This window comes from Corvus brachyrhynchos, unplaced genomic scaffold (assembly GCF_000691975.1).
Source record: "Corvus brachyrhynchos isolate BGI_N302 unplaced genomic scaffold, ASM69197v1 scaffold182, whole genome shotgun sequence".
Lineage (NCBI taxonomy): Eukaryota > Metazoa > Chordata > Aves > Passeriformes > Corvidae > Corvus > Corvus brachyrhynchos.
Genome location: NW_008236807.1, coordinates 1913535 through 1927881, shown reverse-complemented (window position 1 = coordinate 1927881; position 14347 = coordinate 1913535). Strand labels below are relative to the sequence as shown.

The 14347-nt window shown below is 46.4% G+C and overlaps 1 long non-coding RNA gene across 1 annotated transcript in view; it reads right to left on the bottom strand.

The window, feature by feature from the left end:
• Positions 1-1711: 1711 nt before the first annotated feature.
• Positions 1712-14347, bottom strand: part of LOC108445140 — a 19250-nt gene continuing 6614 nt past the window's right edge. Inside the window, exon 2 of the long non-coding RNA XR_001859891.1 lies at positions 1712-5830. This is a non-coding gene — a long non-coding RNA (uncharacterized LOC108445140). The remainder of the gene's footprint in view (positions 5831-14347) is intronic.

Here is a 14347-nt window from a genome sequence, read left to right as displayed (position 1 = left end):
TCCAAACCATTCCATGATTCCATAACTCTGTGACTCCTGTTCCTCATGGACTATGGTTGTACAGGAGTAGCTCAAGGTTGGATATAAATGTGATTTTTTCCTTTTTGAGATGATTTACAGGCTGGAATGATCCCAGGGTGACCTGCTTGGGAACCCAATGTCCTTCCAGCATCTAATGTTAGCCACAGCAGTCCCAGCAGGTGCCATCCATCCCAGGTCTCGTGGTGGGATTGCAAGAAGGTCTGCTGTCCCTGCTTCATGGATTGATGGCATTTGTGGGCAGGTTGGACTTGCCTCAGTGAGACAGGTAGATCTTCACCTCCAAAATTGCCTGTGTTCACCATGTAAATCAGTGGTGGGCCCAGACTAAGTCAAGAAGGTTGCTCAGTTGCTTTTTTATCTGTAAAAATAGCAAAAGTCCTTGGGATATTTAAGAGAGAAAAACCCAGCTATTGGAGCCAAGCAAGAACCCTGCGTTAGTTTTGTTTCCTTTAGCCTCAGCATCAAAGCTGCTCTATGTCCATGTACGTATTAGATGGCACATCCATGATCCTCCTGTCTGGACTCATGACAAGCGTGGAGAGGACAAAGAAGAACCAGGAGAGACACCCTGGGGCACCACACCACAGTCCCAAACTCCTACTGAGCCTCTTGAAAGTCAACACAGAGATGGGAGCTGCTTTCTTTGGTGTGATGGGGCAGTCATGGTGTTGTTTTTTATTTCAAAGTTGTAACAGGAATTTATTGAATTAATCAAACAAACACAGCTTCCAGAAGCTGACTTGTTAAAGGATGCATTGCATTGATCCGCTGGAATTAGTTCCTGCTGTAAGAGGGGAAAAAGGACAGGTGGAACCAGAGGACAGGAATTCTGTGCCTTCTGTAATCCTGCCAACAGGTCTTAGAGACAAGAAAAATCCATCCTCTTGGCAAAATGACCTAAAAACCAGGACCACGTCTTTTTACATTGTAATTCCAAACCTCTCTCTTCTCCCCACTCCCTTTTTCCCTTTGAGATCTCTTCTGGGACATGAGAGCAGGGAAAACTGATGTCTGTGGCAACTTAAACTGCTGTAAAAATAGAAGCCTACACCTGATAACATCATGGGTGACATCAGTTACAGAATCTCAGGCAGAATGTTCATGTGACCCCTGGTACTTGTTACTCCCTCTCATACAGAGTTGGGCTTGCTTCTTGGAGTGTGGAAGGTCAAAATATCTCAATGTGTGGGTGCTGAGGCAGATTGGTGAGATGGGAAAACGTTTTGAGGGGAAAAGATTTATTTTTGTAGATAGAATCGTAGGATTGTTAAGGTTGGAAAACATCTTTAAAATCATCAAGTCTAACCATTAGCCCAGCACCACTAAACCACATCATTTCCAAATGCCACATCCACATATCTTTTCAACACTTCCAAGGATGGTGACTCCACCACTTCCCTGGACAGCCCATTCCAATGCCTGACCACCCTTTCAGTGAAGAAATTTTCCCTACTCCCCAACCTAAACCCGTGAGTGTTTTCTGAGGTGTCAACATCCTTGTGGAAGTCATCAGGAAATATCGAAGTGATGAATCCCCCATAAGGCCTGATCCCACGAGAAGTGAGATCACCTTCTGATACACAAAACCCAACCAACTCTTTTCTCATTGAGCCTGGCATTTAACATTATCAGTGTCCAGTTACCTGCTGGACCATGATTTCACACAGACCTCACTCCAATGAAGGTGCCAGAATGTCCCTCAGGATGGGATTCCAGGTGTTGTCCACCACACCTCCTGCTTTCCCTGATCCAGGGGAAACTTGTGCTATCAAGCATTCCTTGTGGTACCTGTGGGTTACATGTTAAATATGATGCATATCACAGTATAAATCAGTTTATATCACAGTATAAATCAGACAGATGTGTGGGGCAAAGTTTCTATGTAACTCGTTTTTATTAACTCTCTATATTAACTCCCTGGTTTTATTCCTCCATAGTTGCACTTTACCTTTATTTTTCCATTTCATTTGCAGCCTTCTTCCCACTTTATCTGTAATATTTTTTTTCCTTGCCCAAATATTCAGGCTTTTAAAGCATTCCTGGTAGAACCATCTTGGCCTCCTGCCTTGTTTTTTTCCCTGTGACACTGAGGTTTGCTGATATGGATTTGATGGACTCTTTCAGCAAGAGCCAATATTTGTTTCGTTGCTACTGAGCCTGTTTACCAAGGAAGCAGCATTATTTCTCACATTTGTTGCCCACTTTGTCAAGCCTGTTTCTATTTGGCTGTTCCTACTCCTTCACTCCCCTAATAAAGTGACAGCTACTGCCACTGATATCTCCTGGAAGAAGTTACCTTTCACCTTTAGATTTTTTAGCATTTTTTTTTCCCTGCACTTTTTTTTCCCCCTTTCTGAAAAAAAAAAGACTGAAAATTTCAGCTCTCCCTAGGTCGCATGCTGCTGCATTTCTTCTCCAATAAATATTCACATCCCCTGGGACTTCCATGGTCTTCTTCTCTCCTTCAGCTGCGGCTCTCTCTTTCCCCTGCGCCAAAACTGCACCGTAAAATTCAATTTTGGGGGGTTTTTTTGGGTCACTTGCCACCATATTCCTTCAAAAATGGTCTGAAATGGTACTGGTGTTACAGAGTTTTGTTGTGTGTGAAAGGGAGAGGACCCAACGCCAAAAAAACACCTATTATTAGCCCATCTAACTATAATGTGAAAGTTAATTAAGTTACACTCATAATCCACACTGATGAGACTCAGTAGTTATAATAACATAAAACTGTTACATAAGGAAGCTTTCCAGCATCTACCCTTTTTCTCTGGTCCTGCCAACATCCCTCTGCATCCAAGGATTGACAGATTCCATTCCCTTCAGCACAGAGAGAGGGTTCTGAAGAGTGGTCACCACCCTGAGAACTTTCCTGGGAGCTTTGTGATGCTCATGGTGGTGTTTTTCACTCCTCACTCCTGCATGCCCTCAAGGGTATTTTCACCCCTCCCTTTCCCATCCCACCACACCTGTAAGGACTCACAGCTCCTTCCAACCTCTGGGAAACACTGCAGGAATCCTCCTGCTCCGCAGGAATTTGCATTCACCAGCAAGCAATGCCCACTCCTGGGCTGCTGCTTTCACATTCCTGCCTGTCTCCTGGAAAAAAACCTGTTTGCAAACAGAACTTCAGGTGGCTGATACCTCCCCCCAGCACAAAAGCTGGCAGAGAAGTAATTGCTGCAGGGAGGGACATTCAGAGGCTTCCCAAACTTTGATGCCCTGTGATTTGCAAGTCTCTGTAGTTGGAACTTGCAGTCTTGTCTTTGCTGCACAATCCTTCAGGGGATGGAAACCTGTCGAAAGGCTCTTGCTGATCTCTGAAGGGTTTTGACCAGCTCCTCACTGAACTTTTAGAGGACTTCAAGTGAGCTAAAACTTCACACATCCTTCTTTACCCCATGCAGTGGCCGACTGCTCTAAAGTTTCCTGGTTCTCAGCTTGCTGAGGAATTGAAGAAACTGTGTCACCTTGCCTGAGTGTTGTCCTTCCCTTTTAGCTCCCTGCTAGGTATTTTATATGTTAGATGAAAATATTTGCCACGATACTGAACACATCTCAGTGTCTGAGTGTGATCTGATGGGATTCTGATCCTGTGTGCAACCTTGGGCACGGCTGAAAGACAGAAAATAATCACAGCACAAAGTAGGAAACGTGACCAATTTTCCAGTTGTAAGCTTCTCTCTCTGTCTGGTCACTCAGAGCTTTCTGCTATTCATGAAATGTGCCATACAAACTGCCTGGAATTGGTTTTGGCTTCCTCACTGGATGCCTCAAGTCTTGAGGGTTGGGTTTTTTCTATTGAATGGAAAAATGATCAGTCACAAGGAAAGGACAAACTTGTGCCTGGTATGAACATCTAGGATCTTCTGTGATAATCTTACAACCCACCAGAATAATTCAGCTGCAAGAATATCAGTGTCATTAACTTATCTGACAATTAATTTTCCTTGCACTGTCCTTGCTGATTGTAACTCCATGCCCACGACAATCACCACACACGTGTGGGTAATGTAAAGCATTGCACAACTAATGGAAGGGGAAAACACAATCTTGCTGTTGAGGTGGCTCCAGATGAAGTTCAGATTGCTCTGGGAAGTGTGGATTTCAACGTGCTGGGAGACAACCTCAGGTGGGAAGCGTGGAGGGGAACCCCTTGGCCACGGAGAAAGACTGTGCAGAGAAACCTCAATTAAATTAAAAAGCTCAATCAAGTTGTACTTCCAGCAGGAACAGCTGGAGTTGGCTGCACCATGAATCTGAAAAGGGTCGGTGGCCAGCACCAAGCAGGTCTGGGAGAGGGACATTTGCAGGCACAGATAAGGAATGATCATCACCCTGATTTCAAGTCAGGTGAAAACAGCAATTAAAACATTCTATAGTGCAGGAACTGGAAGGAACAGAATCCCCTGCCCAAAGCCATGGCCCACCCAGCAGCTGGGCTGTGTGACCTGAGAACAAGACATTTGCTCCTCAGTTCAATTACCTAGGGATTAAATATTTATTTTTCTCAACTCCTTCTGCAGTCAAAACAGAGAAATGGGGTAGTTTACTCCTCACACCTTAAGCTGAGGTTTCTTCCTCCTCCCTCATGGGTCTCCCCAAGATAAATTCATCCCCCTCCTCCCACCACTTTCTCCCGCCTCCCTGGTCCCCAGGTAATTTTCCTGTGATGCTCGAAGGCATGGCTTGTGTTCTACTTTTGCCTGACAACATTTATGTCCACCTCTGTCATGCCCCAAAATGACACTTTAAACTCTCACAAACATCAGCTTTAGGGGACTCAGGATGAGGCAGGAGGCTGCCCCTCATTGCTGTGGAAATAGAGAATAAACTTCCACTTCAAAAAGTCATCATCATTTATACTCTGTGGCTGTAACAGGAGAGAAGAGTTAGACTCAGGTGGAGGAGAAACCAAGATTTGGGCGTCCACAGCCCAAGAGACTCTCCCAAGCTATTTTATAGATGGAGGTAAGAAGGAGCTGCTGCATTTTAAAATAAACCAGCAGCAGCTTTGCCTCTGTGGCTGCAGAGAGCCTCGGGCTGTCTCGGAGCTGCTGAGAGATAAAGGGATGTTCAGGGTAGGTAAACTAAAGAGCAGGGGGATTTCTGGTTAGGAGCTGCTCAGCTTTGCCATGACCAAAGATCTTCTGTACATGCCAGTACAGGGAAAAAAATGGTACCTGTGTAGCTCAGGAACCTCTGGGATCAGGCGATGGATGAGTGGGGATTTTCAGGTTTGCTGTTTCAGAGTTAGGTGCCCAAATTCCCTTTAAATCCCCCTTTAGGTTTGTAAATCCTTTGTGAATGCTCTCAGTAAATAGGATTGCCGCCAAGAAATACCTGGATTGTGTCAGCCATTTCTCTCCTCCAGAAATTAATCCTGCAGGAGAGTGAGTGTTGGTTAGTCTCTGCTGAGCCCCATATGCTGGGAGCAGGAGGATGGAGCAGCAGAACTGCTGCCTGGTCATTTCTCTTGGAAGGACCCCACTGGCTCCTGCCCTGAGGAGGGAAAAGGTGGGGAAAAAGGAGATTTAAGTCTCCCAAGGTAAAAGGGAGACTTAAATTAATCCCACTGTAAGCCAGGTAAGGGTGAAGACAGGTGAACTCTGGTTTTGTCACATCACCAGTATCAGCATCAGGGTGCTGAGATCTGCCTGGTGCTTGAGTCCTGCTCTGTAGGGCCTGGTTCCATCACAAGGGGATGGCTCCTCAGTGCAAGCGGAATTCATTCCTTTAGTTCAGGTCCTAAATGCCCAGGAGTGGCCGAGGTCCCCAGTTCTTCCTCCTGCCATATAAAGTGGGCAGAGATAAAGGAGAGTCAGCCTCACACCAGGGTGGCTTCCCCGCACTCCCCAGCCCCAGCAGCCCTCCTTTTCTTCCCTTTTTCTTCTCCCATTTACATTTTTCATTCATTTACACGTGATGTTAATCTTTCCTTAATCTCCAATTCCTTGGTGTGTGTGTGGGGGATGAATTCCATTTGTTTTTGTTCCACTCTATCAGACACAGCAGCTATAAGATTAAATGATAACTGTGGACCTAATAATAAAAATACAATATAATGTAATGAAAGTAATGTAGATCTAATCCTCTGTTTTATTGCATCCTGAGTGCCTTTGGTGCTATTATTTTTTTTTCTTCCCTATGTCTCCGTCTTTGACTTAGCTGCATCTTTTCAAGGAAGCAGAGGCATTTGTAAAGATTATGGTATTATTCTGTTGAGCACAGCCTTGCTGTGGGGCACCTTTAATTACAAAATGCTATCACTGCTTATAGGGCTGTGTGTTTCTATGTGTGCAAAGCAGATATTCCAAGCCCCCCAAAGCACTAATGCCAGCTCAGGCAGCTGCACAGGGGAACTTTTGCTCTCTCCTCCTTTATTTTTCGTGCTTCTTGTCGCAGTTCCTACACACAGACACTTTCTTTCTGCGTTGTTATTTTTATTGTTTTAATCCTTGTTTAGGGAGAAACTTCAGAAGTGTTTAAAGCAGGACTCAAGTCTCTGTGCAAACTCCCACTCTGGTTTCATCTGCAGCTGTGGCTGGCCCTGCTCTTTGGGTAGAGAGGCTTCAGAGGTCTCAGAGGCACACGGCACCGTGCCCTCCCTGACCTCTGCTGCCCTCCCCGTCTGCCTCTCTGTCTGGGTCATGCTGGGGATGTCACTTTGAATGCTGAAAGTGGCTCCATCTCCGAGTGCCTGAAAGCAAAGCCAGCCCTTCATGTCAAGGACGCTTTGAAAGCAGCTCAGGTGAGGTCTGGGATGGGGAAACAGCTGGCAGAGCTTCTTTCCTGGTCTCACAGCTGTGGTTTGGTGTGGCTGGCTGTGCTGGGGTCAGCCAGGAGAGGGAAGGAGCAGGTCAAGTGCCTGGTTTGCTGTCCCTGTGCTCATTGCAGGCCAGGACACAGGGACATCAACATCACCCTGCTGCTGGATTCAATCCTCTGATTAAACCAGGGACTGTGTGCAGCTCAGGGAGCCTCGGAAAGACCCTCACCTTGTATTGTACCCCCCCAGCCTGGGATTCCACAAACCCTTTCTAAATGTGGGGTGTTTTCCACTTTTCTCCTCAGCTTCCCAATGCTCTGACGCAGCTTGTTCCCCTGGTCCATGAAAGATTAAACCTGTTGCTTCAAACACAGTACTAGGGAAGAACTTAAACATTAGGCAGAGAAAAATCAAGAATTCATCCATGCAATAAAATAATTCAAACATAAAACAATTTTTTTTTTTCTGCATTGTGAAAACACTGAGCCCTTGATGTGCTCCCCAGAGAGGGGAAATGAGATATTTTCTACCCTGGACATCCCAGAACTCACCTGGGATGTGACCTAGGCTGTCTTGGCCCTGCAAGGACCTGAGAAACCATTTTAATGTCACATTCATTGGAAGCCCTCTGGAGTCACGGGCACTTTTGGCTCCTGTGAACTGGTGTTTGCCGATGGAAAACCAAACTGTGGGGAAAAGCTGTGACATCCCCTGAGGGCACATCACCCTCATCTTGGGCTGAGTGCTCCTGCCCATCTGGCTGCTTCTGCGCAGCCTCCTGTAAACCAGCAGGTGCAGAGGGTGCAGTTCAGCTGTCAAACACAGATTCCTGTTTGAGTTTTCCTAGAGCATCCCCAATGCCCCTGCAGAGAGTCAGAGATTTCCAGCTGGTCTCGTGTCACAGATTAGTCCCATAAGAGAATCTCAGGTGACATCATGTCCCATAAAGCTTTGCAGATTTGCTTGGTTTCTGCTGGTACCTCAGTTTCCCCTCAATGAACCTCTGTGCTCCCAGCTTTCCCCCCTTTATCTGCTCACCTGTCCAGGCTCTGAGTTTCCTCAGGCATGGATATATTCCAACAGAGTGTTCAGGCATTTGAACAGAGGGAAAACAGATCCTGCAAGCGAGATCCAGCTCCATAGGCACTGTGAGTTTCGATACAGATCCATATTTCAGGAACCTGGTCTCATGGAGGGTGTCACTGCCTTGGCAGGGGGGAACCCGAGGGTCTTCAAGATCCCCTCCAACCCAAACCATTCTATGATTCTTTGATGTCTCTCTATCCCACATTAAAGCCAGTCTAGCAAGCGTATCTGGGTGACCCAGCCATGCGATTCAGCCTCCTATTTACTGTCCTGACAATGATAATTTTTCTAATTCTTTTTCCTCTGGACACCTCCAAATTATGAGGCTTCTGCCTGCCAGGGGGATGTGAATGCTGTCTGTTGATGCCTTAAGAGGCCTCCTAGACACAGAGACTAGACAGGAATAAGGGAATAAAGGTAGGTATTTATTTGAAAGGCCTTCAAAGGTACACCCTGGGGAGCCAGAGGCTACTGCCAAAATGGACCCAGGATGGGCAACAGGTCACGAGTTCCTCACTCTTTTATAGGTTTGGTTCATTTCCATATCAGGGTTAATTCTCCAATTAAAGCTTCAGTTCAATGATGTAATTCCCCTCATCTTACCCCCCCTTTGAGGCTCTTTGGTTTATACTTTTTGGGTCTAGGACGGTCTGGGTGTCCTTGGAGAGCAGGCCCAGGGAGGCTTTGTTATGTCTGCCTAGCATGAGAGAGGAGAAGTTAACAGGCTACAAGGAACTTCAGAGTTACACTCCAAGAAGTACAGGATTTGAAAAATATAAAAGTTAAAACCTAAGGCATCACTGGGAGCTCCTGATACACCTCCTGCAGTGTCTCTCCCTGCTGCACAGAGCAGTGCTAACACAGCTCATAGTAAATCCACAGGGACACAACCTGGATGCAAAGACCCATCCCTGCTCCTTGAACTCTTGGAACACCAGGAAAATGCAAATCCCGACTATTGGAGGGTGCAGTCTCTAGAGAGAGAGACATGTTATACCAATTTCAACAAGTTATTTCCTCCTGGGGTGTTGTGCCGGAGCACCAGGGACCACCCTGCACCCCCCGTGTCAACTTTGCATCTGATCTCTGTCGCCTGCAGGTGCAAAATTTTGGTTAAATGTGGAGAATGGCAATTCCTTGGACAATAATCTCCACTCAGCAAACAGGTTTGATTTTTCTCTTTTCCCTTTCTGCAGAGCAATGCACCCTCCACACTGGGGAAGTGCTCCTTAAACACAGGACTCATTTTTCCTGTAGTGACATCCTGAGTGATTTTCTTATCAGTCTCACACTTGAGTGTTGGTGTCACCTGTCCTGATCTGTGCTGCTGTCTCCAACCTGCTGTCAGAACACAAGGAGGCACTGAAGCAGAAGGTGCAAGACTCTGGATTGATGCAATTGTCAGGTGAGCTGAGTCGGACGCCAAGCAATCATAAACCTCGGTTGTGGCTGTAGCCTGGCTCTGTGGTGATCTTCTGGCACTGGAAAATCACATTAAACGTTGCAATGATGGGGTTTCAGTCTGTCTGCTGTGGCAGATGTAATGTCTGGAGGGTTTTTTGAGTTTGTCTCTGGTCTTGATGCAGCTGGATGATTCTGTGAGCTGCAACTTCCAGTGACTGCATCAGATTTGCATGTCAGAGCCGCAGGAATCCAGCTGTGCAATGACGGCACCTCTCGCTTTCTGCAGGGCTTAGCACAGTTTAGTCCCTACCTCTGGAAATTGCCTGCTTCTGGGAAGGAAAGTTCCATCCCTTTCCAGTTACAACAGCAGCAAAAGGGAAAATTTTATGCTCTGCTTGGGCATAGAAGCTCTAGTGACAAAAACTGGATTGGTTGACTTTCAGAGGATTTGGTGGAACATACAGATTAAAATAAAAAGGGAAAATATTGACATTTTTGAAGGAAAATATTTCTGGCAACTCGTACAAAAGCATCATTTCAGGGGTGAACGGTGCTGCTGAATGTCCAGTCTGTGGTTTGCACTTGCCAGGGGTGTGGGAGGACAGAAACTCAAACCCTGATATCCTTCTCCAACCACAGTTCCTACCAACAATCCCCCAGATTTACCGGGTCAGGATTTACCTTCTCTCTCTCTCTGCTGGTGTTCTAACCTGTCCTTGCTCTCCCTGTGTGAGGAGATGGACACCTGGACTTGTTTAGACCTTGGGACACCCAAGCATGAGAAATTTGTCTCCACAAAAGTTGATTTCATTGACTTTCCAGCTCAGGGGAGGAGCTGTGAGATGGGCTTCTCAGTCTGTCCTGTATTGAAAGACAGTGTTTGTGTGAGACCCCATAACGTGCACCTGCAAGGTACTTCTGCCTTGACCTTTAAATATAACTGCCATAAAACAACTCTGTACCCCCCTGGATGGATAAAAGCACAAGATAAGAGCTATAACGAAGGTATAGCCTTGGTAAAAGATGATCCAGTGCAGACATAGGATGTAAAGAAAGCCACCGGAAAAGAGCCAGAGAAAAGTGCCCTCTGCATCCCCTGCTCCCGTGCAATGTGCAGAAGGACCCTTAATGACCACGGTGGTTGGGTCTGTGTCTTACATCTCATTTGAAAGGCCATCTTATGCAATTAGCCACCTATTACTGGCGGTTAATTGACATCCAAGGGACATCAGGATTACAGTTAGAGCTAAAAGTCAATTAATGGCTCCTCGCTCTGCTCCAGCCGTGTTAAAGTGCGGGAACAGCCACGGTCCCAGGGACATGTGGTGTGTCCCAGGTCCCTGAGCCTACTGCTCCCTCCCCTTCCCCTCCTCCCTGGCAGAATTGATCATTATGATTGATGCTAAATGGCTGAGGTTTCCCATTATTGACAGATTTCCTCTTGCTTTCCAAGGGGTTTCTCCCTCCAGCAGAGACCTCTTGGTGCAGTTCCAAGAGAAGCTCATGGCTGGAGCCAGCAGAAAGGTCAGCTGGGAGTTAGGCACTTCAGCCCTCAGGTTTTCCAGCTTCAAGGGTTGCACTGGGGCTCTCCTGGCACTCAGTCTGGAGGGTAAAGTGACATGAGAAACCCATGGAGACTCTTGGGTTTGGGACACCTGGGATGCACCAATCCCAATGAGGAATCACAAGTGGCTTGTAAGGGGTAGAACTCATACTGCAAAAGTTCTCTCAGAGCAAAAGTGGACTTGTGTCCTTTACTGCCAGTCACTTCCAAACTGTCCAGAACACCACCTTCCCTTTGCCAGCAGCAGGAACTGCTCAGAATCAAAGAAGAAATTGTTAAGAGTCAGGGGAGGGTGTACAAGTCAACAAAATTTACAGAGTGGTTTCCTCAGACTTGTCATAAACACACAGATTCTTGTTTTCCCTTTACAATCTAATTTCCCCTCAACAATTCACACCAAAGTCTGACCCCAGCCATGTGAAGTTCTGATCAGTTTTGAGCAGCATATTCTCTGTCTCAATCCTGCTCCCCAGATATTGCAAGGCCTCTGAGAAGTCCACCTGATGCTGGATTTTTGTCCAGGGACAGGGCAAAGAAAGTCTTGGTAAGATCCTCACTAGAATAACTCAGGTTCCCTGACTCCAGTTGGTGCTGGAGTGCTCCCTAATTTATCAAGGAGAGCCCAGACTCCACTGGCTGTGCTGGGTTTCCTTAGGGATAATCACTCTGCCATTTGAGACTCCCTGTGGTACTCAGCTCATCCCCATGGAACCAGCAGACATGACACTGGATCCACTGGTGACCTGAGCCCCTCAGAAACAAAGGCTGAAGGTAAATGGGACATTTCTGGGCATCTCAGATGACAAAGACATTTGACTCACAGGGAGATACTTGTAAGTAGATGCCGAATTTAGGTGCCTGGATCAGTGAGGTGAGTCAGAGGTGGCTCTTATCAGGTAATTTGAACCCTCCAGAACAACACAGGAATGGCCAAATGCTCCGACTGATGAACTTTTCCCCCCAGGATCATGTCTATCATGTCACCAGTCATGGCCAGCAGAGGTAAATACAAGTACAGGCCACATCAGAGTCACCATTCCCCAAGTTTAGTCCCTCCTCTGAAGTGATTTATGAGTCACTATCCCATTACAGCTCCTGAAGTCTAAAAAACCTCACTTCTCCTCCTTAGGGCAATTTTTCTCAGGTTTGCATTAAAAGCCAACAGCCCTTTTGTCCACAGCATCCTAAAAACGATGCACACTGAGTGTTCTCATCTGCACTGGACCTTCCCCACTCTGCACCTGTAGATCAGAGGCAGAGCTGTCACCCCTCTGAAGGACCAGGGAGAAGGTCAGACCCACCCCACTTTGCAATGAGGTGACTTCCCACTTCTCAGCAGCAATTTCTATTCCAGCTGCACTTTTGCAGTTGAAATAATTTGGCTGCCAGGTGTCCAAAAGCTGTCGCTCTCCTGTTCTTCAAGGTCTTCCTCTCCATCAAGACACACATGCCTGGAATCCCTGCTGCTGTGACTCTGGCCACAGCAAGGACACAAACTGTGCTCCCTATTTTTGTCCTGAAAAGGTAAATGAAGATAAACAAATCAATAAACAGTGGCAGCTGGTGAGCTGCCTTCACCCAGAAGATGCAGTTGTGTCTGTGTGTTATTAAAAACACATCAAAACACAACACAAGTGAAGAAATCCAACACAAGCCAAAATAAAAGCACCAAGCCTTTGGTTTGCACCTTTTCCACTGGGGAAGCCACCACACAGATTGATAGCATTTTAAATTGGGCTGGTCATGGATGAAGAAGAATTTTAAATGGGATCAATTTGTTTTCTTCTTCTGAAAGACAGTGTCTCCTCCTAGAACAACTTGTCTGGTGGAGAAGAAAAATAAACTCAGCATGAGATTTCTCCCTTTGAATGAGATTCTGGGGAAGAGCTGGGCTTGGAAGTTTGGGTTGTGCAAGTTTTTACATTTTTTTTTTTTATTATGGGGCACAAACCGTGGTTCCTGTACAGGACCTGATACAATGAAGGGCCAAGAAAGCTGCAAAATACAGAGAAAACTGTGAGTTTGCTTAATTGTCATAGAATCAAAGGATGGTTTGAGTTGGAAGTGACCTTAAAGATCACCCAGTTCCAACCCCTTGCCATGGACACCTTCCACTAGACCAGATTGCTCGAATTCTGACAAATTCTGGCAGTTCTTTTCGAGGTGAGGGTGGTTTGGTTCATGTCAGCTGCCTCTGTCCATCAGCTTTTTATCTGTGGCAGGTTTCCCTAAGGAGGGGCAAGGCTGGGAACAGAATGGCTGCAGTTCCACAGGCTTGGGTGTCACTTCATTTCCCTGCTCCAGACAAGCCACACTGCCACAGCCATCATTAATGTGTTATGAATCTAATTATTACCATCTCTCTGCAGACATCCCCAAGCATTTGAAAGGGCTTTCATTAAAAAAAACCCACCATGTCCTGGGTTCTGCTGGAGTGAATGGAGAGATGGCTGCTTTGTCATTTCTACTTGTGCATCCGTCTAATGAGAGCTGCCCTAAAAATGTTGGGAATTAAAGAGGTAACTCCATTGTTCCAAACATTTTTAGCTTTGTTTTCTCTAAAAAAAAGTATATTCCTTTTCAAAGAACCACGGTCAAAGGGCCCTTTCTATTTGCCAATACCTTCATGGAGAGGAGAGCAGGAGATTTATCCAAGTGTTGTCAGAGTTTTAAAGGATTTGGAATATAAGTCCTTTACACACTAGTGAAAAAGCTGGAGTGACTCTTATTTTAGGCCAGCCTAGCTACAAGCATGACTTTTCTGCAGGTGGTTTGAAGAGGGCAGATTTTGCTGCCTTGTCTCCATGGGAGGGTTCCCGAGTATTGGAGAGGCTGCCTGGTCACGTAGTGACCGTGGCAGGCAGAGATTTGGATTTAGATCCTTTTCCTCCCAGTGCTGCCTGTGGAACTTGGCTGTGTTTTGTGTTGGTTCCCTTGGGATGGATTTTTCTCTGAGGATGAATGCATTACAGATGGGCTGTGGCACGACAGAAGGCTTAAAAACACAGACAATTCTCTGTTGGAGGTAAATTCAGTTTCAGTGTGAAATGTTGCTTGCAAAAGTTAGGGGTCCTCTCAAGAGAAAAGAGATAATTTCGCTCTGAAGGATTGCAATCACCACTCCCAGTTCACCCAGTTTCCCAGTGCACAAGCTGTGCTGGGCTCTGAATGAAGGCCAGGGCCCAGCTGGGAGCTCTCACTCCCCTCTTCCCCAGCATTCCCTTGTCTGGGAGGGTCAGTTAAACGTGACACGACTTCCTGGTGAATTATCTCATCATTCCCAATAATCCTATTTGCCTGATGGGGCTGCCTCACAAACAGCCCCCCATGGACTATTTCCCCATCTCTGTCTCTTCCATGCATCTTGTCCTAATGACAAGCACTCCATTTGGAGCCTGCTTTCCCAGCAGCCTGATGGATGCCACGTGTGGATTGATTCCAGCTGGAGTCACATCCTCCTCCTCCTCCTCCTCCTCCTCCTC